Source organism: Nycticebus coucang, chromosome 13, assembly GCF_027406575.1.
Source record: "Nycticebus coucang isolate mNycCou1 chromosome 13, mNycCou1.pri, whole genome shotgun sequence".
NCBI lineage: Eukaryota > Metazoa > Chordata > Mammalia > Primates > Lorisidae > Nycticebus > Nycticebus coucang.
The window spans coordinates 28,293,087-28,317,816 of record NC_069792.1 but is presented as its reverse complement, the minus strand read 5'-3'; the positions used below and the strand labels follow the sequence as shown (position 1 = coordinate 28,317,816).

The 24,730-nt window shown below is 35.3% G+C and overlaps 1 non-coding gene across 1 annotated transcript; it reads left to right on the top strand.

Annotated features, from left to right (window-relative positions):
- The first annotated feature begins 6,625 nt into the window (after nt 1–6,625).
- LOC128564093 (U6 spliceosomal RNA) lies at nt 6,626–6,732 on the top strand. The gene has a single exon (XR_008373980.1). It is a non-coding gene; the product is annotated as a U6 spliceosomal RNA (small nuclear RNA).
- The last annotated feature ends 17,998 nt before the right edge of the window (nt 6,733–24,730 follow it).

Sequence of the window (24,730 nt, the reverse complement as noted above, 5' to 3'; positions counted from 1 at the left end):
ATAAGTGTAGAGAATAAAATAGACAAAACCTCTGCTTTCATATAACATATTTTATGTGGGAAGATTGTGAATAAAAAGATTCAACATTATAGAATACATAAATCATATTATATATTGATTACATATTAGTTATGTAGAATTCATTAGCACTCATATATACACACACATACATGTATCTGTGTGTATAGGTGTACGTTATACACATATATGGTGATAAGTGGAGGCTTGCTTGGAAAAAGAGAAAGGAATGAAATTTAAACAGGGTGCTGTTATGGAGTAAATGTTTGTGCCTACCTGAAATTTAAATGTTGAAGCCTTAACATGCAATGCAATGATATTTGGAGGTCAGTCTTTTAGAAAATGATAAGATTTTGATGAGTTTATGATGGTAAGGGAGCCATGGTAGAATTAATGTTCTTATACAAAGAAGAGAGACCGGAAATATCTCTCTCTCTACCAAGCGAGGAAGTAGTAAGAAGGCAGCCATTCGAAAGCCAGGAAGACTGTCTTCAACAAAAATGAATCTGCCAGTGCTTTGATCATGAACTTTCCAGCTTTTGGAACTTTGAGAATTAGAAGTATTCCAAGTATAGGGGAAAGAATGTCCAAAGGTCTTAAGGCTTCACAGACATGTTCAAAAAGTTATCAAATAGCCAGGTTGAATGAAAGAATAGATTGTGTGATATCTATACTCAGTGGTAATTGGGTAGGTAGGTTATGTTAAGCCATTTAGGCTCATATAAAAACTTGAGCTATTGGAGGGTTCTGATGGAAGAAATGACATATTTGGTTGTTTGTTTTGTTTTAACTGTAATAGGCTAACAATATATACAGAATATACTAAGGATAACAATCATAGAATTAGAAAAGAGCAATAATGAAGCAGTTATAAAAATCTAGGCAAGAGTTGATTGTGGTTTGGAGAAGAGGGTGCCACGGAGGTGGTTTGAAGTAGTCAGTTTATAGATACACTATAAATACAGAGCCTTAATATTTTTCATGGATAGAATGGAAAGTTGGAGAAAGTGAGTTAATCATGACTCCTAGGACTTAGGGTCTGAACATTTAGAAGAATGGTATGTTTAATGAGATGGGAGACTAAGAAGAGTATGGTTTCTTCATGTGTGATTAAGAAGAAAAAAAGAAGTTCAGGGTTAGATGCTCACTTAGATATGTGTATTAAACTACAGGACAAAGAAACTGAAAGTTCAAAGGAAATTGAAGTTGGAGATAAAATGTGGGAATTGCATGTTCAAGCAATATTTAAAATTTAAAGATGGCATAAGATCCACAAAAGAATGAATCTGGAGATACCTAAGAACTAATTGAGAGCTTGGGCATAAGAAGTAATGGTTAGGAAAAGAAAGAAACAGCAGAGGGAAAAGGGTTCCAGAATGTCCAAAACATAGGAAAACGTTAAAAACTACAACTCAGTGAGAAAGTGTGTTGAGGAAGAGTAGATAGTCAACGAGGCCAAATAACGTTTGAATGTGACTGAGAATGTATCATTCGACTTAGTATTGTGGAGTTCACTGGTGACTTTTTAATGACCAGTAGATTGGTGTGGATAACAGTTTGAAGTGAGTTTAAGAAAGGGAGACAAGGCTTTATAGAGAGCAATTACTGATAATCTCTAGAAGATTTTTTGTGAAGAGAAATGGAGAAGTAGTTGTGAAAACTGGCAAGAGAGGAATGTTCAGGGTAAGAACAATAACAGGGCTGAGCACAGTGGCTCATACTGTAATCCTAGTATTTCGGAAGGATACGGAGGGAGGATTGCTTGTAGCCAGGAGTCTGAGACAAGTCTGGGAAAAAGCAAATCTAGATTCTATAAACAATTAGCTGGGTATGGTAACATACTCCTGTAATCCCAGTTGCTTAGGAGGCTGAGGCAAGAGGACTGCTCTAGTTCAGGAGTTGGAGGTTGCAAAGATCTATGCTGACACCAATGCGCTCTAGCCATGGTTAGCAGAGCAAGACTGTTCAAACAAACAAACAGAATAACAGACTAGTACAGCAGAGAAAAAAAACAAGGAGTATGGGAAGAAATTTTTAGAAAGTTGGGGTTCTAACAGTTTTTAGGTAGATAAGTCGGAATTGAAATGCTGTTGCTTATATAGTCTTGTAAATAAATTAGAACTCATTGAGGTTGTTGCTGGTATTTGCAATTTCATACTTTAGAGATATTAGAAAGAATAACCCTGAGCAAAACAAAAAATTGAGTCATGTTTGAGGTTTTGGAATATAAATGCATTGATATTATATATCAATTCTAGGCTCAGTTGTTTAAATTTTTGAACAAGTATGTTTTTTTATGATATTTCAAAACCACATTTGCAATTCTCATCTCTCTCCACACACCATGAATCTCTCCCAAATGCAGAGCTTCCATTGACTTCAAAGGAAACATTTCACATGGAAGCAATAGGCTTTGGTTAAGAACTGAAACCAAAGAAAATGCAGATACTGAAGATATATTGAGAGAGATGGCAGATCATATATTCAGTGGACATTTGCAAATGCATAGGCAGTCCATTTTGGATATATATTCTTTCATAAGCAAGTTGAAATTGTTATTACAAATTTTTCAAAAATGCATTCATGCACTACTTATCTTTACAAAGAGCCCATACACCTGTGTTATTTGAAAAAGATCAAACTCAGAATCATATTCCCTCTTTGCTTACTTATAGAAATACATTAAGATTTTAAGATATTTAGAATTTCATAACACTCATTTAAAATATGTAAAAATTAACTTGCCAGATCTTTGTGTATATGCACACTCGTAAATATTTTGAAATTTAAGCCAGTGTATTTAAACTAATATTAATATTGTTATGTAGCATATTTAATTCAAGAAATATATTTTCAATTATTTATTTTTTACTGAACACAAGGCAATTTACACTTGATGAGAGAAAGTCCCATTCACACCCGACAACTGGAAGGGCAGAAAGGTAATTATAATTAGAGTTATGAGGTACTGAAACACGTACATAGTGATAATGTGAACACGAACGTATGACAACCTGTACGCATTAGTTTGAAAACTGGGAAAATTTCAAAACAGCAATTTCCTCACTGATAGTGACAGTTTTTTCTAGAAAAACAAATTACAATTTCAAAAGAACTAACAGGAGTTCTATAGTTCTTATCATTAGACTCATGATAATATAATGTCACAAAATGAAATTTTGTGAGATGAAATTATTATGAAATTATGAAATTATCTCACAAAATGGCATTTTACTCTTATCACAAATTTGAAGTCTTTCTCTAGAATGTTATAATGTATATAAATGTATATAATTTATAATGATTATGTATATAAATGTATGTCTATAATGTATATAAATCATAGATAGTTTATGTATGTAATAAAAATAAACAAAACTTAGATAAGCGAGGAATAATTTAGAAAAATAAAATCAGGTAGTTTTCTTGTATCTGTTAAAAAATTGACTCTCTGACTTCAAAAATAAAATTGAAGTGTTTATGTTCTTTGCAATTTATTCCCTTCTTTCCTTCACTCTCTCTCTTTCTCTTGTGTGTGTGTGTGTGTGTGTGTGTGTGTGTGTGTGTGTGTGTGAGATTCTCTCTCTTACCTTAGCTCTGTTGATTGCCAAAGTAATTTTAAAAAAATTAAACCATGGTACTATGGCTCCACACCAAAAATATATTGCTGCGTGTTCAACTGCAATATTCCCCCTGAGGCCAAAATTTTTTCACAAAGAATAATGCTATGCAAAGTAACAGGAAACATACTGTGAATAATGTCTTACACATGAAAACCTTGGTGCCAATACTAAAAATTGCTTTTGTGTACGCAATCTAAATAGCCATAAAAATAACAACTTAACAGTTTTTAGATCATTCAAGCATATTTCAGTTATAAACATTTTGTCATTTATTAGTTAATTTTTCCTAAAAATTTTTCAAAGTGCTAGCTTTAGTTATATGTAAAAAGCTCAAGACTTAATTTTACCCAGTGTCAAAAATATTAAAAGGAAATCATTACACATACAATTTCTGATGTTTACTTTTAAATGGTATAATGATATTCATCTGAAAGCTTTGTCAATTTCTTAATATAAAAGTTATATAGTGAGTACATAAAAATATCTTCTATAGGTATAAAACAATGATCTGCCATATACTCTTTATTTACAAATAATTGTTCGTTATATGAATTTTACCCATTTTCATTCACTTTTAGTACCATTCACAATAGAAAATAATTCATAGCCTCCAATTACTTTGGCTTTTAAATTTAAACTTCCATTAGCTTAGTTTCTCATTCTTTAAAATCAATTTCTGGTGAGTTTATAGCACTTTTGCCAACTTAAAAAATAAAATAATAAATAAATAAATTATATGCAGTTATACTTTTTAGAATGTATCCATATTTCTAGCAAAACAAAGTTATTTGTAAACATTTTCAGGGGATTATTAGTAATGAGTAATTCTTTTACCAAGGTAAGGGAAAATAGTAATGTTTAAATACAGATTAGAGAGGATGCTGGAAAAAACGTTAGAATAGAAAAAACAGTAATCTGTCTCCCCACCCATACAATTTCATTGGCAAAATATGTCTGATATAACTATTTGGAGCTCTGAAATTTATTGAAGGCTTGCACCTTCTGGGGGAAGGATATGGTGGTAAATTATGGCTCATTTTGGTTGATCTCAACTTTTAGCATAATAGCAGCTGCGGCAGCCGGTTGTGCAGCTATTCCAGGAACATCTTGAGTACAGCTTGTGAAAGTCTGAGTGGACAATAAGGCAACTGTTTCCTGAATACTGGAGACTTGTGTCCAGGTTATGAATTGCTGCCTTTATCACAGAGGTGCAGCAACAGTAGTAGGTGGCCTTTGTTGTACATTTTTCCCAGTTGACAGGTGCTCTTCCCCAGGCTGAAGTGACTTCTAGTGAATTAAAGGTTAATGCCCTTTCTCTCTAACCCAGCTCCATTTTTGTCTTTTTCTTTCCCTCTTTAGGAGCCAGACAATAAAACTAGAGTATTTAAAAGCAACTACATAGATGAGGAACACTAGTGAGTAATCCTGCCTTCAAAGAGAAAGGCACAGGCTCAGAAATGACCCAAGAGAACCTTAAATTTACACATCAAGCTGATCTTAGGCATGGAGACAGCCTACAGTAATCACAAACCCCAAACAATAAACAATAACATAAAACAGACAACCCATAAGCAAGGGGAAAAACCTGATTTTCACATGTATCACAGGATTAGCTTTAAATGAACAGTTTTCAACACAAACTGAAGGTTAAAAAAAAATACAGGAAAGTATAAATAAAAAAGTCAATAGAAACTACCCCTTGAAAAAATACCCGATGACAAATCTACTAGACAAAAACTTTACAAGAACTGCCTGAAAGATGTCAGAACTATGGGGCTGTGCCTGTGTGGCTCAAAGGAGTAGGATGCTGGGCCTATATACAGGAAGTGGTGGGTTCAAACCCAGCCCTGACCAAAAACCCAGCCCTGGCTAAAAACTGCAAAAAAAAAGAAAAGAAAGAAAGAAAGAAAAAGATGTCAGAACTAAAGAAAGATTGGAGGTAACTTAAAAAAGAAATGTATGAATACAAATATTTTTAAAGATCCAGAAAATTACAGAAAATCCTCAGAAGTTCTGGAGCTGAAAAGTCTAATAAATGAAATAATAAAATGACTACAGGGATTCTAAGGCAGATTTGAATAGACAAAAGAAGGAAAATTGAAGATGCACAATAAAAATTATTAAGCTTTAGAACCAGAAAGAAAAAAAGATTGAAGAAGAGTGAACTCAGCACACTGGTCCTTGGATACCATGAAGTCAATCAACAAGGACACTGGAGCGGTCTCAGAAGGCAAAGAGGATGTGAGAGAGGAGAAAATATTTGAAACAAATAAAGATGAAAACTTCCTAACTATGATGAAAGACGTGAATATAAACATCAAGAAGCTCAATGAACAAACTCCTACATGAGCACAAAGTGACTCACACAGAGATACAATAAAATCAAATTTTCAAATTGAAAAAATAAGAGAAAAACAACTCACCACATATAAAGGATCCTCAATAAAATTATAAAAAGTTATATAAACACAAATTTTAGAAGCCAGAAGGCAGAGCCATTATAGTCAAAGGGCTAAAAGAAAACAAACAAACCCCTGACAATTAAGAATCCCCTATTCAGCAACATTGTTGTTCAGAGGTGGAGCCGAAATAAAGATAATCTAAAGAAAACAAAAATTGAAGAATTTCCTTCCTACTAGACTTGGTCCATTAAAAATGCTAAAGGGAGTCCTTCAGGGTAAAATGAAAAGACACTAGTTGGTACATCAAAGCCAAGTGAAGAAATAAAGATTTCAATAAAATTCAATACATGAGCAATTACAAAAGCTAGTATTATTATTAAAAAGTTTTTCAACTCCATTCTTAATTTTCCACATAATTTAAGAGACAATAAATTAAAAAATTATTAATATAGGGCAGCGCCTGTGGCTCAAAGGAATAGGGCACTGGCCCCATGTGCCAGTGGTGGTAGGTTCAAATCCAGCCCCAGACAAAAACTGCAAAAAAAAAAAAAAAAAAAAATTATTAATATAAAATCCAGTATTGTGCTTGCATTGACAGCACATATTTTAAAATTGGAATGCTATAGAGAAGATTAGCATGACTCCTGCACAAGGACGACACCCAAATTCATGAAGCATTCCATATTTTTATGGCTCCCAATCTGCTAGATGTTTATGTATATCTTGAAAGCTAAGAATGTTTTTACATTTTTAAGTGGTTGAAAATAAGGCTAAAAAGATGACAAGAATATTTTATGACAAATAAAAAATATGAAATTCAAATTTTAGTGTCCATATATAAAGTTTTTGAACATCAAACAAATAAAGAAATGAATAAAGCCAGTATTAACGAAACTCGAAGGAGAGGTAGCAAATATATTACAATTACCAAATGGAGGAGGGAAGGCATAGCAATTGGTAAAATAAAACCCATGTATATATACTGCCATGAAAGTCAGCAAAGAAAGGTGGACGCCCTTGTCAACTGCTGCTGCAGAGTGGAGTAAATGAATAGGAAAGTACAGTACAGGATTTGGCTGGATGGAGGGTGTTGGCAACAATGACAAGAGTGGTTTCAGTGGTTGAAAAAGAGAGTGGGAGGTAAAAAAGTGAGCATCTCAGCTTGTAATACATTAACCCATTTCATCATGAATATTATGAAAGTTAGTTACCTCCACTTTCCTTCTCCCCACAGGAATTCTTTGCTTTCTGGTATCAAAGCCACATGGTTGTCCCAGAGATAATTATTGCCTCTTTTTTATGTTAATGTCTGCACATTCTTGGAACATGTTGCTTATGTCCCAACGACTGGAGTTCAACAAAAAACACCTATAGAGTCTTTAGCCCATATTTTTTCTTTTGCTTTTTTATCTTCCCTAGGTTAAATACAGTTATATTTAACGGTTCTTTTTTTTTTTTTTTTTTCCTTAGAACTACAGCTTCATGATTTACTTAACCATGATTCTCTTTTCCTTTACTACGATTTTCTTCCTGGGAGGCTCTTTATCATCCACTCTGGATTGACTCCTCCGCTAAGCAAGTTCTTCCATTAATTCCTTCTCATTGCTTGAATTTGCTTTAATGAAGCCCAGAAGTTGATACCAGAAGTTTGTAACTAAAACTGTAGTTTATTGAATATACTCACTCTCTAAATATTTTATTATCCTTTTGATTTTCATAGCATCAAAAGTGGTGACTCCGGGTGGTGCCTATGGCTCAGTGAGTAGGGCGCCGGCCCCATATGCTGAGGGTGGCGGGTTCAAACCCAGCCCCGGCCAAACTGCAACAACAACAAAAAAAATAGCCGGGCGTTGTGGCGGGCGCCTGTAGTCCCAGCTGCTCGGGAGGCAAAGGCAAGAGAATCGCGTAAGCCCAAGACTTAGAGGTTGCTGTGAGCCGTGTGACGCCACGGCACTCTACCAAGGGCGGTACAGTGAGACTCTGTCTCTACAAAAAAAAAAAAAAAAAAAAAAAAGTGGTGACTCCTCCTGCATATCTGATATTAGTAATTTGATAGCTTGAGTTACCAATGTTTTTGATCTTTTCAAAGAACCTGATTTTGATTTGGTTGTTCTCCCATTGTTTTCTCTTTGCAATTTTAATGATTTTTGCTCTATTCATTTTTTTTCTACCTACTTTAGACTTATATTGGTCTAGTTTTCTATAGTGGAAGTTTAGGTTTTGATTTGAGATCATTTTATCTTTTCTAATGAATGCATGCAATACTATACAGTCTCTTTTAAATGCCAATGCCTGCTGTTGCTATAGTCCACACATTTTAATAAGTTGTATTGTCTTCATTGTTTACTTTGAAATGATTTCTAATTTCTCTTAAGACTTCTTTGATCTCCGAGTTACGTGTGTCATCTGATTTCCAAATATTTGGGGAGTTTCCAGTTATCTTTGCTTTATTATCTTTCTTTTATTAATTTGTAGTTTAATTGATTAAACTGTAGTTTAATTGCTTTCTGGTCCAAGAACATACTTTGCACTTGTATTCTTTTACATTTGTCCAAGTGGTTTTTTATCCAACATGTGGTCCATCTTGTTAATTGTACCATTCCAGCTTTAGAGGGATGTGTATTCTGTTATTGGAAAAAGAAGTATCTTACAGAGGTCATTTAGACAAATTTAATGGCCCTGCACAGGTCAACTATATTCTTCCTGACTTTCTACTAATCACTAAAGTAGGGTGTGGAGGCCTCCAAGTAAAATAGTGGATTTTTCTCTTTTCCCATTCAGTTCTATCAGTTTTGCATCACTCATTTTAACACTCTCTTGTTGGGTTCACACACAAGATTGGTGTCTTCTTAAAAAATTGATTCCTTTATCATTAGATAAAACCTTCTTTATCCCTGATAATGTACATTGTTCTGAAGTTTACCTTGTCTGAAATTAATATGGCTACCCACCTTTCCTTATATTAGTGTTACCATAATCTTTACTTGTTTACTTTTAACTTATTAATATTTACATATTTATCTTTCAGAGATGGGCTCACTCTGCCATCCAAGCTGGAGTACAGTAATGCAATCATAGCTCACAGCAGCCTCCTACTCCTGGGCTCAAGTGATTCTTCCTCCTTGGTCTCCCCAGTAGCTCGGACTATAGGCACACACCATCGTGATTAGATAAGCTGTCTGTTATTATCATTATGATTATTATTATTTTAGAGACTGAGACTTCCTATGTTGCTCAGGTATCAGTCTTTATATTTTTTAAAGATTTTTACAGTTGGTCACAATACCCTTCATATGTCTCTATCATATATGAATATATGTAAACTATAAACATTGGCTTCTAGAAACTGATTTTGCCAAAGTTTTCTGTGTAGAAAGCACCTGAAATGTGATAAAGGTATTTTGTGTGGCGGTATTTTCTCCCTGCTGCTAGTTGGTTTCTGTTTTGCAGGACCAGGAATGGTGTTGGCAAGACAGCTTAGTGTCTGAGAGGGAATTCCATCTCTCTATTCTGTTCCTTGTTTATGTGTCAATCTGATCAGCCTAGAGATAGCAAAAAAAGATAAAAGCACAATTTATATATTTCTATAAAATTTCCTTATTTTTCCTCCAACCCACATTTCTTCTGAAAGGTTTTGTTACATTTTTTAACTGATATTTGTTGCAATAGTCTCTTGCTTCAGTCACAGCAAAAACTCAAACCAAAAGAAACAGAAAATCTTTCTGAAAAGTTTAGAAAACAAAAGATCTGACTAAAGAAAGGGGGACAGGGGACGAGAGAGAGGGTACTTGGTTTTGTTTTTAAATAAGACTGAAGATTAACATTGAAAAACTGGGAGGTGCTGCCCAGCACGGTGGCTCGCATCTGTAATCCAGCACTCTGGAAGGCAAAGGCAGAAGGATCCCTTGAGCTCAGGAGCTAGAGTGATACCGTGTATCTAATAAAAGCAGTAAAATTAGCCGGGTGTGGTGGTAGGCACCTATAGTCCCAGCTGGGATCACTTCAACACAAGAGATTCAGGTTGCTGTCGACTCAGCTGACACCATGGCACCTTAGACTGGGGGGAAAGGGAGAGAGGAGAGAAAGGGAGGGGAAGAGAGAGGGGAGGGAAGGAGGAGTGGTGGGAAGAAAGAGAAAGAGAAAGAAAGAGAAAAAAAAGAAAAATTAGGAGATGCTATCTAACTCTTTTCTCAAAGTTCCTGGGCATTTCTGCCTCTGGAGTTTTTGTTTTAAATTGCTTTTTTTCTCTCCTGGGTGTTGAACCTTCTCTAATGTTCTTGGTGTTTTATTACGTTCAATGTTTTTGTTTAATTCTTCGTCGTTGCCTTAGTTTGCCCTGTGTTCCTACACACTGCAAAATACTCCTTCAGCAGCACGGGCAGGTGGGTAGGTGGCGGCAGAGGGTTAGCACTCCTCATGCTGCACGTGGTGGAGATGTCAGTATAGTGGATAGGGAACTCAAACGCCCTTTCTATCTCCAGGCACCAGAAGATGTTCTCTTTCTTATTCACAAAGATGGGAAAGTGCTGGTCTTCATCCTGCTTTAAGGCATTGGCCTTAGAACTTGGCATTCTGCCATGCTCCAGACATGCCCCGCAGCTCAGCTTATCATTCACGGCAGACGTCCCGTGTATTGCTGACCCTTCTTGGCATCCATAATCACAGACTCAGACTTGAGAAATCCCACTTGTCCTTCTTGTCACTAACATTCATGGTTACCACGCTGTTAAAGAGCCAGAAGAAGGGGTCGTCATGTCCCTCCTTGGGCTGTACATCATGCAGGAGCCAGTAGAAATCAAAGAACAGAGGGCTTCGCCCTCATGGGCTCCCTTGTGGGCAGGGTTGACAATGGAAAGATCATTGCAAGGACTAAAATTTATCTCCAAATCAAATGAGTCCACTCCTGTGTGATCATGCAGATGCAGAAATCCTCCGGAACTCCTGGGTCATTCAGCACCAAGAGCCTGTAGCAATTCTTTCAGAGAAAGACTGCAAGCACCCAGGCGAGCTGCTGCTTCTCAGCTGAGGCTGACAGGTAAACCTGCAGAGGGTCAAATTCCTGCTTCTGGTTATTGGTGAAAAACACCTGCAGCCTTGCCAGCCAGTCATTCCACTACTACAGCAGCCAGAATGCAGTTAGGCCTGCACTTGTAGCAAGTCCCACATGTCTTCCTTAATGGCTACCTGGACAGCCCCCAGGCCCACCAAGAGGTCCACACACTCCACAAGAAATGCCTGCAGCACTAGTTCCTACACACAGCGCCTCATGACCCCCAACGGTGCAGTGGCAGTGACAGCCACTGTCACAGTGTTGATCTGCACACTCCAGGAAGCAGTTCCTGCAGGGGTGGCACATCCCTCCATGAAGGGGTGGTGTTCCAGGGTGACACTGAGGTTCCCACAAGAGATGCAAATGTCTTTGATACTCTGATAGTTCTGTTGCACCTTGTACACCAGCAGCTTTCTTGTGAGTTTATCAATAATCTTGACCTTGGGTTTCTCTGTTTTGTTCTTTCTGAGCTTTTTGACGGGTGGGATGGTGCATAGGCAGCTGCCCCAGGTTCAGCCCACAGTCTGTGTACACTCCCTTGTAGTGATCCTGCCCTTCTGGTGTCTCTAGGCCCTTGGGGCTGGCCCTGAATCCCCTGGAGGGCCCTTTAATTACTAGCTTGTTCTGCAGCTTCGGGACCTCTGCAGGGTCACTCTTACTGCTTTCATGGCACAGAGGCAGCAACGTCCCGGAGTGACTGCTGGCCACTTGCAGGACTTAGTGGATGGCTTTGCAGGACATGGGCTGCTGCTGTAGGTGGCCTGATGGAACACACTGCAAAACAAGCGGAGAAGCCTCAGCTTCTCCACATGCACCACCGAGTGTTGTCATCAGCAACCTCCATGACCCAGCAGGTTCCTTCAGCTTGCTCTGCTGTGGCCAGTCGTTCACCAAATGCAGTGCCACACAGCCACCAGGAGCCCTGCAGTTTCCCCTCACAGGAGCCATCCAGTGCCAGAGCCTTGGCTATCCCCATTATGTGCTTCATCGTCTCAGCTCTTGTGGCATTCTTGTCTCTGGTAGCAACCCCCACAGGATTAGGTGTGGTGGCCACAGTACAGGATGCAGGGTCAGTGGCCTGCTGCACAGCAGGAGGGCTGACGTCCTCCCCCTTTTGGAGACTGCCTGGAACTTTGCTTTCCATCCACAGTATTCACAGATGCAATTACCTTGGGTTTCTTCTCAGCTGATAAAACCAGGTGCAACCCTGTGCACTCAGCTCAGGTGTGAGCTCTGGGACTGCAGCGCTGTAAGTACCTGCCATATTCTTTAGATTAAAAGTGCATTTTTTTTCACGTATACATTGATGCCCTTATGGGGTACGATGTGCTGATTTTAGATACAATTAGGAATGCTTAGATCAAACTTCACCTCATTCACTTAATTATTGTGTTAAGACATTTATACTCTATACTTAATAGATTTGACACGTACCCTTGCAATATGCACCATAGGAATGGCCCCACTGTTTACTCTCCTTCCATCGAGTCTGCTCCCTCCTCCTCCTCTTCCCTCCATCTTCTTGGGCTATAGTGCATTTCTTAAGACAACATACTGTTGTGTCTTGTTATTTTTTTTTTAATTTACCTCAATCTTTTTTTCGATTTCTCTTACTCTATTGGCATATTTAGATCATTCACATTTAAAGTGATTATCGATATAATTGGATTAATATCTTCCATGTTTAGAATTGTTTCCTCTTTATTATTTTTAAGTTGTATTTTCTGTTTTCCCACTTTTCCTGCTTCCTTGTTTCTATCCGAGTATTTAGGATTCTGTTTTATCTTTTCTAGCATAACAAAAAAAAAATATTTTTTAGTGTTTGCCTTGGAGTTTCAATATACATTTTTAACTGTTCTGAGTCCACCTTTAAATAACACTATACCTCTTCACATGTAGGGTAGGGACCTTAGGACAGAAGACCCCGATTGTACCCTCCATTCCCGATGGCATTGCTGTCACTCATTTTACATATTGATGTATAATTGATACTTAAAATCAATTAAGACAAACATATTTCAGCTTTACCTATTCCTTTTCCAATACCCTTTCTTTATACAGAGCTGAGCTTTTTATTTACTTTATTTTCTTTCTCCCTAAAGAACTTTTTTTAACATGCCCCAAGCTAGAGTTACAAAGAGACCTTTCTTGGATCTTCACTGTAAGATCCCAGTGGGGCTAGAGAAAAAAGAAAACTCCAAAAAAATGTGGGGGTCTCTGTTATAGCCACCATGGGTTTTTGCTTGCACACTACTCCACATCCAGCCTACACCAATTCATCAAAATTATCATTTAAGCATTCTCATGAATTCCTGGCTCCAGGTACATAGGAGTTGGTTGAAACTCTTTAGATAGATATGCTTAACTTTTGGAGAGACAATGTTCCCTGCAACCTTAGTTTCTGAAGGGTTCCAGAGAAGCCTTTCATTGATTTTTCTCATTTTTATTGCTTTTCAGTTTATCAGTTTGGGGTTCTTAAGATGGTAGGGATAACATCAGAGCTCCTTACACGTCAGAGCTAAATTTAGAAGTCTCCACTTCATATCTTAAATATTTTAAAATATCAAATTCAAAGTTATTTTATGAATCTTTGGGATAGGTTCCATTTAAAATTATTAGCATTGGTTCCATCTGTGTATATTCACTATTTCCAAGTAAATTTTACAAAAGATTGCTTATACTCTATTAATTCTTTTATACAAATGACTATGACTATATCCTCTATAAATTAACATTTTTCATCTGTAATACATATAGCTCAATAAGCCTTCTAACAACTCCACAAGCATCAATATATACAGTATTGGACTATTTCAAATTGAAAATATGTTCGAGTAGTAGGTAATAAGTAGACAATTATGTGAAACTAAAAACAAGGGGCGATATACCATTGCCCAAAATAATCTCACAGAGCTGGAATTTCCTGTCTGTTTGTGTAGTTTATATAATCCTTTTAACTGCATATTCTTGTTTCTAACTGAATTCTATTTCTGTGTTTATTTATGATATCCATTCATCAGATTTATAAATGCATAGCCTTTGCATAACTCTTTAGGTATGTGCACATAAAATAAATGAAAACAAATGTTTTCATTAACACAGCTGCTCTATAATATTTAGTTCAAATAATTCTGTACTTGCTTCTCACAGACAAGAGACTTGGGAAAGAAAAGGAAGTAAATATCCAAATACAAAAATATCTCTCTGTTTAGTTCAAACCCTAAAGTGTAATTAGCGACACTGGCACTCCACATCACGTAGCAAGTGGCATTGAGACACAAAGAGCATAAATGTAAGTGCTAAAATCATCACTCCTTCATGCCATCCAGACACATGGCCATCCAGACACATGGCGCAGTCCTTCCAGGAGGTCTAACTTCCTCAACTAAAAACACTTGTAAACATAATATAGGCTGTACCTTTGCTACATTTGTTTCAAGTTTGTTTTAAGACATTGAGAAAATTAAGACATTTCATTGCAAAGGAAAGTTATTGTTTAGATTATGAAGAAAAAAATTTTAAGAAAGTACCCTTTTATTCCTAAGAAAATATTAAGCCGCATTCATATATTAATTTCACTTGCCCCAAATTGATTTTTTTTTGAATGTAGAAAAGTTCAGCCAGGATATATGAGTAATTGACACGGGAGAAGGAACTGAATAAAAGTTTACCTATAACTTATAGAACAATACATAGAAATCCTTGATAGACATTAATAAAGAAAAATAGAAATGCAATGTATATATCTGGTCTCAAAACACGATGCACCTGGAAAATGCCACAAGTAACCAGGGAAACTCAGTTGAAGCCAAAACAACCCATAGCAGATGCATGACCAGAACGTAGCTGAACTTTCAGTGCCTAGCCAATGTGAGAAGAGAATCAGATGTAAAGCAGTAACTAGACCACAGCTCTCCACATAAAACCAGAAACCAGATTACATTGTGCAGACATTTTTCATCCACTATATTCATACACAAGGGCATCCATAACAAATTATCACAAAGTTAGTGGCTTAAAACAAAACAATAAGAAAAATTATCTGCTCACAGTTCTGTAGAGTAGTAGCCCAAAATCAGGATCATGATCCCTTTGAAGGTTTGAGGAATTCTTTCATCCCTCTTCCTGGCTTCTGGTGTCTCCCAGAAGTTCTTTGCATTCACTTGACTTGTACCTTTGCATTACTTCTATTTATGCTTAGATCTTTACATGGCCCCCGTATCTGAGTATGTGTCTCTTCTTCCCATAAGGACACCAATCATTGGATAGAGGGTCCACTCGAAATCCAGCATGATTTCCTTACAAGATTGTTGACTAATTGCATATGCAAAACATTATTTTTGAATAAGGTCACATTCGGAGTTTCTGGGTTGACATTCATTCTTGAAGAACAATGTTCAACTGGCTACATTCACTATGTCAATAATTTGACATTGAAGTTAACATTCACTCTGGAATCCTTTCAAAGAGAGCTACCAAGGAGACAAAAAATCTGCTCTAGGTCAAAGGCATTCATAGCACTCTGTCATATACAAGAGAGGTTTCCACAGCTCACGGTCCAAGGAGGATTCCCAACTAACTTGAATTTATTCCACTGTTTATCATTAAAGCTTTCCAAAATGCCCAGTCAATTTGAATAAAAGAAAATGTATAAGCAATATACAAGGAGTGCAATTGTTTAGGTTTTTCACCCACTTTTGAGAATAAACAGCTAATTAATTTTATTGAACCTCGAGTCCTCATCAATGAAATAGAGATTACCACAAATTCTCTGCTTAACAGCACATATTATTGTAAGGATATCATGAAGCAATGAATTTGAAAGCATTTTGAAAACTAGAAGATGCTATGCACACAAATGAAAGATGCAAAACAGTTTTGGAAATTGTCTATCGTAACTGCAAAATAAGTCTGAGTAACCACATTTAAAAGTGAATAGAAACAAAAAATAAATGTCTAAGTTAAAAATCCTAAAAGTGGCCAAATATTTCGTCAAAAGAACAAATAATTTTAATCAAGTTTTACCTAAATTGTGTGCTTTTAAATGATAAAGGAAAATTTTAAAAACAAAGAAATCAAGCACATTCTTTATAAGGTGAGCTAACTAGTTTCCATTATCAATAAGCTTCAGGCAGTGTTTAAAGATTCATGTCCAGTCATATCTTTAGATTTGAGTCTAGGGATAAGTGGATATCTCTCTGCCTTTCTAGGTAATTTCACTGACATTTCCTGTATATCAAACTTAGCAAAAGACAACATGCATTTGTATTAACATTAAGATTCTAGTGGGAAAGGCTGCTCTCACCTGCTCAGTTCATAGCATTTGGACCATGCAACAAAGCATTGCCCACAATATCCCACATTCCCAAACATCACTCCTCAAATTTATTTTCTTACTGGCATTAAAAGACAAATTGTGAGGTTTCTCTTACACTGTGCCAACTAGTTTTTCTGTCACTATTATTTTGGCTGCCAGGGGCTATAGAAGTCTACGAAGTGAAAACAGTAGCTATTTGACTTTGGAATAACCCCATGCTTATTTTATTCATACAATGCAGAGGCCAAATCAATCAGAGATTGACCAAGTTGTTCTCTCCATCAGGACTGCAGCTCTGGAGTTTAGACAGCCTACTGTGTCATTCCACTTGACTAATTTCTTATTCATTCTCTCCAATCGTATGTAGGCCCAACAGGAGGTCTGTCTGGGAATGATTAGAATGATATGAATCTTTTGTTCCTTCTTTCTCACATCTTATCCAGGGGATAAATGACATTATATTCAACTTACAATCAGAAGTTCATAGTGACCCTTACATCCTTTATGTCCAGCCCATAAAACATCAAGCGAGATTGCCTTCTTTATTGTGCACACATGTCAGATTGTTGGAGCGCTTAACAGCTCCCCTCCTCATACAATGGAAACGGGCAAATTCCCAGCAGCAGACATTTATGGACTGATTCCCAGTTCAGGTCTCTTTTGTTGACTTCCACTCTAGACACATTCTGGGTCTGCTTTCCCCATTTTTCTTTCCTTTACTTTATACTTTCCCGCCTGCCAAACTCCTCCAAACAAATCTGCCTGGCCTTGATGTTGAATTTGTCTCTTTTATCTTTCTTCCCTTGCTCACGATTTATACACCAAATACACCTTATACTCCATACAGGAGACAAGCATGAGCATCACGAACGTGAGAAGGAAGCCAAAATTCCCTACTCCATGCTCCTCTTCTTCTAATCAAAACCAAGAAATATGTCAGGCAACATACTAGACTCAAAGATTAAAGTAATAGAAGGGCAATTTCTGCTTTGATAGGCTTTTGATGATGAGCCATTGATTTCAGGAGTTGCGTGAGAACATGTAACTGTAACACAATGTGGTAAGTGATCAATGGTGCTGTTCCCTGAGGCTTGTGAAGACAGTAATGATGAAATATTAATTTTGTTTAGGTGAGTAAAAAGCTGGAAAAATGAGATGACCTTTTGTTTGAACATTCTGTAGCTTTATAACATATTTTGAAACATATACATATAAGGGAACCCATGACTGAGCAGCAGTAATTTCAATAAGGTATGTTAAGAAAGAAATGACATCATTTAAGAGGCAGATAAAAAAAAGGAGATTCAAGTTTTGTGGGAGAGAAAGGGAGGAATACAGTTACTATACTAGGTAGGACTGTAGATTTGGGGAGTAATTCTTAAGTTACAGAAATGTCCCTGCTAACATTACAACTGTGTAATATTTGTTGACTGCCTATACTGTAATTTATTTTATTCTTTAAAGTTATACATGTTTTAAATTTTTATTTTATTTTCATTTGACGAGTGATAATTGTGTATATTTATAGGTTACAAGGTGATGTTTTGATATGTGTATACATTGTGAATGATCAAGTCAGGGTAATTAACATATGTACCACCAACAAAATTTATTATTTATTTGTACTAAGAACATTTCAAATACTCTTTCAGCTACTTTGAAATATATAGTACATTAACTATAGTTAATGATAGAACAGCAGGATGTATTTCTCCTATCTAACTATAACTTTCTACAGATTGACCGATATCTCCCTTTCCCCATCCACCTACCGCAACTCCCATCCCACATCTTACTACTAATACTAAAGATTAGTAACCACCATACTCCTCTTAACTTTTACAAGATTGACTTTTTTAGATATCAGGGAAATCATATAGTACTTGTTTTGATGTGCCTGGCTTACCGTATAATATTTAACAGGCACACGAGGTTCACCATATTGCTACGAATGGTAAGATTTCATTATCTATTATGACTAAAGAGTATTCCATCTTTGTATGTCTGTTTGTGTATGTGTGTAACAAGATACAGGACTGACAGATCATATGGCAATTCTATTTTTAGTTTTTCAAGGAACTTCCGTGGCTGTACTAATTTACAATAACAGCAACAGGGTATAGGTGTTCCATTTTCTCCACATCTTCATTAACACTTATTATCTTTCATCTTTTCAATAATAGCCAATCTAACAGGTGTGAAGTTACATCTCATTGTAATTTTAATTTGCATTTTCTGATGATTAATGATGTAGACATTTTTTCATATATGTGTTAGCCACTTATGTGTCTTTTTTTGATAAGTGTTTATTCAATTTCTTTACCTATGTTTAAATAGGGTTATTTTCTTGTATTAAGTAGTTTGAATTCTTTGTATAGTTTGGATATTAGCCCTTTATGCAATGTATGACTTGCAAATATTTTTTCCCAATATGTGTTTGTGTCTCCAACTTATTAACTGTTTTCTTTGTAGGGAAGAAGCTTTTTAATTTGATGCAATCCTACAATTTTTCTGATTGCATTGCCTTCGCTTCTGAGTGTCATATTTAGGAACTCTTTGCCCACACCAATGTCACGCAGCTTTTCCCCTATGTTTTTTACCTAGTAGTTGTATAGTTTCTGTTCTTATTTTTTAATCTTTAATACATTTTTAGTTGGTTCTTGTATAAAGGGAAAGATAAATTTCCATTTTTATTTTTTTGCATGTAGATATCCAATTTTCTCAACACCATTTATCTATTCTTTTCCCATTGTGTTTTCTTGGTACCATAGTCCAAAGTCAATTGACCATAGATGTATGAGTTTATTTCTGGTATCTCTATCTAATTCAATTGGCCAATGTGCTTGTTTTGATAACATTATTGTGCTGTTTTTGATTTCTATAGCTTTATAACATATTTTGAAATCTGTAAGTGTGATGCCTTCAACATCTAGTAGTGTCATAGATAGCCCAAGTAAAAATAATCTTGCATACTTTGGAATTCACCCCTCAGTTGGGACATTATGGCCTATGTGCCTACAAAGGCAATGCCTATTTCAAAATACACACATACAACGGCTCATTCTTATATTGCAGTCATTTTTCAACCTATGTGCTGTGGCACACTAGTGAACCATGAATGGATGTTAGGAGTGCTATGAAAAAATTTTAAGATCATTAATTAAATTCTTTTCAAAGTTAAAATCATAGTAAGTATATTCTATTCTTTTTTTACACTTTTTTTTTATCAACAAAATTTAAGTGTGTTGCAGAAATTTCAACTATAGGTTGAAGGGTGCCATGAAATAAAAAAGTTGAAAAACATTGGTATAGAGACTATTATTTTAATCATCTTGACCTTTTATTGAAGGGGTACTAAGAATTAAAAACTTAAATTTGAATATTGGATGTGCTGCTAACCAATTGGGTTGCTTGAGGCAATCTATTTAGTCACAATCCGTCTCTATTTTCACCTCCATATTTTAGGAAAATGACATTTACCTTTTATTAATTATTTTTAGGGTTGAAAAAGACAAACGAATTATTTTAGGGTTGATAGAGACAACTTAAATCCTCATTGGCATACATTCAGGAAATCATAAACTCTTCGTTTTTACTATATTTTCATCATCTAACAAAGAAAATAAGCTTCATTGGGTTATGTGGAAAGCATTCTTGTATTCTTTTTTATTAATTGATTAGCTTGAAGTGGAATAAGGGAGTTCCTGAAAATTAACATAACTATCAAAATTTTATGACCTCTAACTTCCATGAAGGGTAAGGAATTACATAAGGATACAAGAATATGACAGTAGCATAAGGTGATTTTTTACAGTATCTGTCTATTTAATGATCACTTACTATGTCCCAAATGTACACGGTATCTCACATTATCCTCTCAATATCATCTATCAAGTTATGTCACTTAATAGATGAGGAAATTGAGGTTCAGGGGGTTTAAATAACTGGCCAAAATCAAAGGCACAATGTAGAAGCCCATGTTGGGTATCACATACATCTTACCTCCATGTACCTGCTGGCTGTTGTCCCGTCTTCCACAGAGAAGCAGGACCCACCACAAAGGGAGAAGAGTAATAAATGCAACTTCATTTATCTGACAGTTTTGTTCAGGGATATTATGGAGTAAAATCTTAAGTAATATATCCTATCAGGAAGGAAGAACAAAGGCAATTTTTGTGAGTAACAAAAAAAGCCTAACAGGAAAACTGATCTCTTTTTTCCTCGCACATATTTTCAAAGTAGTTCTATAGGCATGTCAACTTAAATGGAATAATTAGTGTAAGAGCTTCAACATTACATCCAACATGATGGTGAGATTAATCTTGGGCATTTAATGAAATACAGTCTCCTCCTTAACCAAAGGTCTGACAGCCTAGTGACAGTACATATCTGTTCTTCAGGCCATTTATATATGAACTAACATTGTTTAGACCTATTTTGGACACCAAAGTAGAAGATTCTTGTTTAAATGAAGATATGTACATGGCCTATTTGTGAAGTCAAGGATACCACTTACCATACATAAAAGTGCTCTGAAGTCATTTTTGGATTGAATGGTCATGAATATAGACTCAATTCCTCATTTTAAATTAACAGTATTAGTAAGTACTTAATTAGTACTTAAGGTTATAGTAAGATAATGCAAGTACTGTTGCATTTTGACCTAAATGCAAATAGTTTTGACCTAAATTTAAAAGTTTTATCTCCACCAGTGGGAAAACAAATGTGTGTGTTTTTAACAAGGTACAAGCAAATGTTACTATAATGTTACATCTCATATTTCTGTTTACATTATTGAATCTGCAATGGTTGGTCTAGTAAAAAGTTAAGTAATTACTATTTCAAATTTTCAATAAAGACACATGGTACACAGATTTTTCTAAGAAGGAAAATTAGGCTAGAAAGTGTTAATTTGTTTGGCATTGGATTTCTTTTCTTTGGACTCTCTGGGAGATGCCTGACCCATGCTTTCCAAAGAAATAAAAGTTTCCATTCACATTTTATATAATTATGTCTGGTTATCCCCTCTTAAGGCACAGTTCTTGGAAACATTTGAGAAAAATTAAAACCATCTATATGTACTATACTTTATCTTTGGAAGGAAGCAGATGGCAAACAGGAGAAAAGGGACAGAAATTCAATATTTATGATGTTTATGTTATAGGTAGGTTAAAGCTATTTAAAGATAAAAACCAGTTTAATTACCTCTTCTTCTCATTACCTATGATGTCTGGTTCAGATCTAGTCTCTTTATAAGAAACATCAATTTTGCATCATAATATATATTCATATTAATAATTGCATTGAAAAATATACCATCTTTAAATTCTTCAAATTATAGTCTTAAAAATCTTTTATATGGTTATTAATTCATTTCGGTTTTTACCTTTCTTTTTGTTTTTATTTTCTCAGTTTTTACCTTTCTAATGAAGAATGCAGAAGCATCACAGATTTGCAGATATAGAAAATCAAACTTTAGGGACTTTGGGACCATCTACCAGCAATGGTGACAGACAGTTCAGCAGGGCTCTGGGAGAGGATAGCCCTTCTTAAGCCTTGAAGTTTCACTGCGCACTTACATTTGAAACCTACTTTTAAAATAGCAGCTAATCCTTATATAAGGTATTTGATTTGACAGAGACATGCATATACAATACATTTCTTGTTTACAAAGAATTTTATTGTAAACAGATAAAGCACTTTTAGAATTCTTGTAGGTGCTTTCTTATTAAGTCTCATAGACAACTTCTTTATAAAGAAGAAGTGCATATATTATTCTGATATCATAAGTACAAACTGATGATCAAAAATGTCAAAATGCAGTTGCAGAGTCCCAAATTAATTTGTACTGTGTTTTCAGCCCTATTTAAATTCTCCTTTATGAATTGCTTAATTTTTAAGCTATTAATATCTGATGTTAGAAAGAAATCATCCTCCCATTACTTACAACATATTAAATATCTTTTTCTCTTTATCCCACATAATTAAATTGCAAATATTTTCGCATGAGGAACATATTTTAACACTGAAGCATCTGTTACTGTGTCTAAACCTTCTAAAGCTGGACCCATACATCATATTTATGTAAAAATAATTATCTCATTTTAAAGAGTAGAATTTCTACCATGTGCTTCCCCCCCCGCCCCCCCCCCCGCTCCCAACAAGCATATGGACTTTTTAATAGATCATAGTTTTTCACTGACTGGTTTGAAATCAACCACATAAATTCTCAATAGTAGCCAACCCAGCAATAGTTGCCTGGTTTAGCAAGCAGGAGGAAGAATAATATGCAATCCATTCCCAGTGTGTAAATGGTGAATTCAATGATTACTACTTTCTCATTAAGAATATGTTCAATTATGCCACAGATAGAACACCATTTGGTTTAATGAGGAATTAAAATGAATGAAATTAGATTTAAACTAAAAATCCCATGAGGATTAATGGAGTGATTAAAGTGGGTGTGGAAAATCTTTTTTTAAATTATTTATCTCTAGTTTTAATCGAGAAGCTGCCTTCTTAGCAAATCTTTAAAAAATCAAATCATAGTGATGATACAGAGGTTCCTATTTGCATCAAAATTTTTCTCTTTGATTCACAAAATAAAATGAATAACTAAAGTATTTAGAACAATTTTCACTGCTAAAATATTATATTGCTCATTGTTTAATTTGCTCATTAAAAATTCAAACTTACATAACAATTGTAATAGCATTTCATAGATACTTATTATGATCTTGATAATGAGTTAAACGCTTTCACGTATTACCTCTCAGGCGTTTCTGTTCAAATTCCTGTCTGAATCAATGTGACAATGGACCCTGAATTCATAACTTTATAAATCTCATAAATATAGCAATAATATTTATTTGTTTATTTGGAAAATTACGTTGGACACAAATTGGCATATAGTAATTGTTCAAAAAATTCAGTAACATACTCCACTGTGAAGAAAAAATTCCTAGCCACTATTCCAAATTTACTGAATTTTTGAGTACTTCCCTGAATTCCTGGACAGAAGTACAAGCTTTTTGATGGATTTTGATTTGAACTTACATTCTCTATATGCAAATAGACTTATTTTCTGTAAGCAAATTTAATGTTTCATGTATGCTTATATTAAAACTTACAGCACAGAATACATGTATAAGATACACAGTAAATGTTTGCCAAAGGAATCGTAATAATTTTCTGAGGAAGATAAGCAACTCCAAAGAAATACTTTCTTGAAAATATTTAGAGAGTTTGACAATCTCTACTGAAGATTTATCATGAATACATCTTGGCATAGAGGACTTAGAATAAGTATTTTATGTATCAACTGCAACACTCCTCTCACTGAATAAACATGAATAAAATATTGCTTTTGTTCAACAGAGTGAGGCGCCGGTTTAAAGACAGAAAGGGTTCTCATTTTTTAAAAGTATTGATTTTAGGGAAGTCATTAAAAAGGCTGAGATTGGAAAATTTGTTTTTCAAAAAAAAAAAAGCAAAAGCAAAAACAAAATCCCTACTCAACCTTAATCTAGCTCTGTGATTTTTTTTTTTTTTACTAATTCAAATCAGTTAAGTTTATTATTGTTTTTCCTTTAGGACAATATAGCTTCCTGTTTCAATGAAAAAAAGTCTAGAAAAATCTCAAGTATTTCTTGAACATAAAATCATTTTCCCACACAACAGCTTTGATGAAAGTCGTGAATTTTAGAAACTCAGACATACTTATTTAATTTTATTATTATTGTTATGCAAATTATATTTATGCATTATGAGTCTATCAATGGCATTTTATAATTATACATTTAAGCCATTATTTTTTTGAATCAGGTAGGAGAAGAAAGTTATCTATCTATCTATCTATCTATCTATCTATCTTTAGTGAGAAAGTTTTATATTTGTCTGGCCAGGGATTAGGCTGTGTTCACTGTTGTAGCTGTGGTGGTAGACGCTGAAATTTCCTGTAGTGTGTTTTTGTTTCTGTCTTTTCTTCTGTTTTTTTTTTTTTTGTTGTTGTTGTTGTTGTTGTTGTTTTTCCCCCTGGAACTTTTTTAAACAGGATGTAATGCTTGGATCTTTACTGTGATTCCTTTCTACTATATAGGATCACAGCTGATGTGGTGACAAAGTTTAAGGGAAAGGAAAAACCTTCTTCAGTTCTGCAGTTAAGTGTCAGCCTCTTAATGAGGCTGAGTTGGGTATGTGCCTGACTCTGGGTCAGGTAGTCTGCAGTAACAATTCCGTAGATTAGGCTTTGGTAAAATCGTTTCCAGTGAGGACGGGCCTTGTTAAAGAGAACAGATGGGTCTGGGCATATTCTACAATG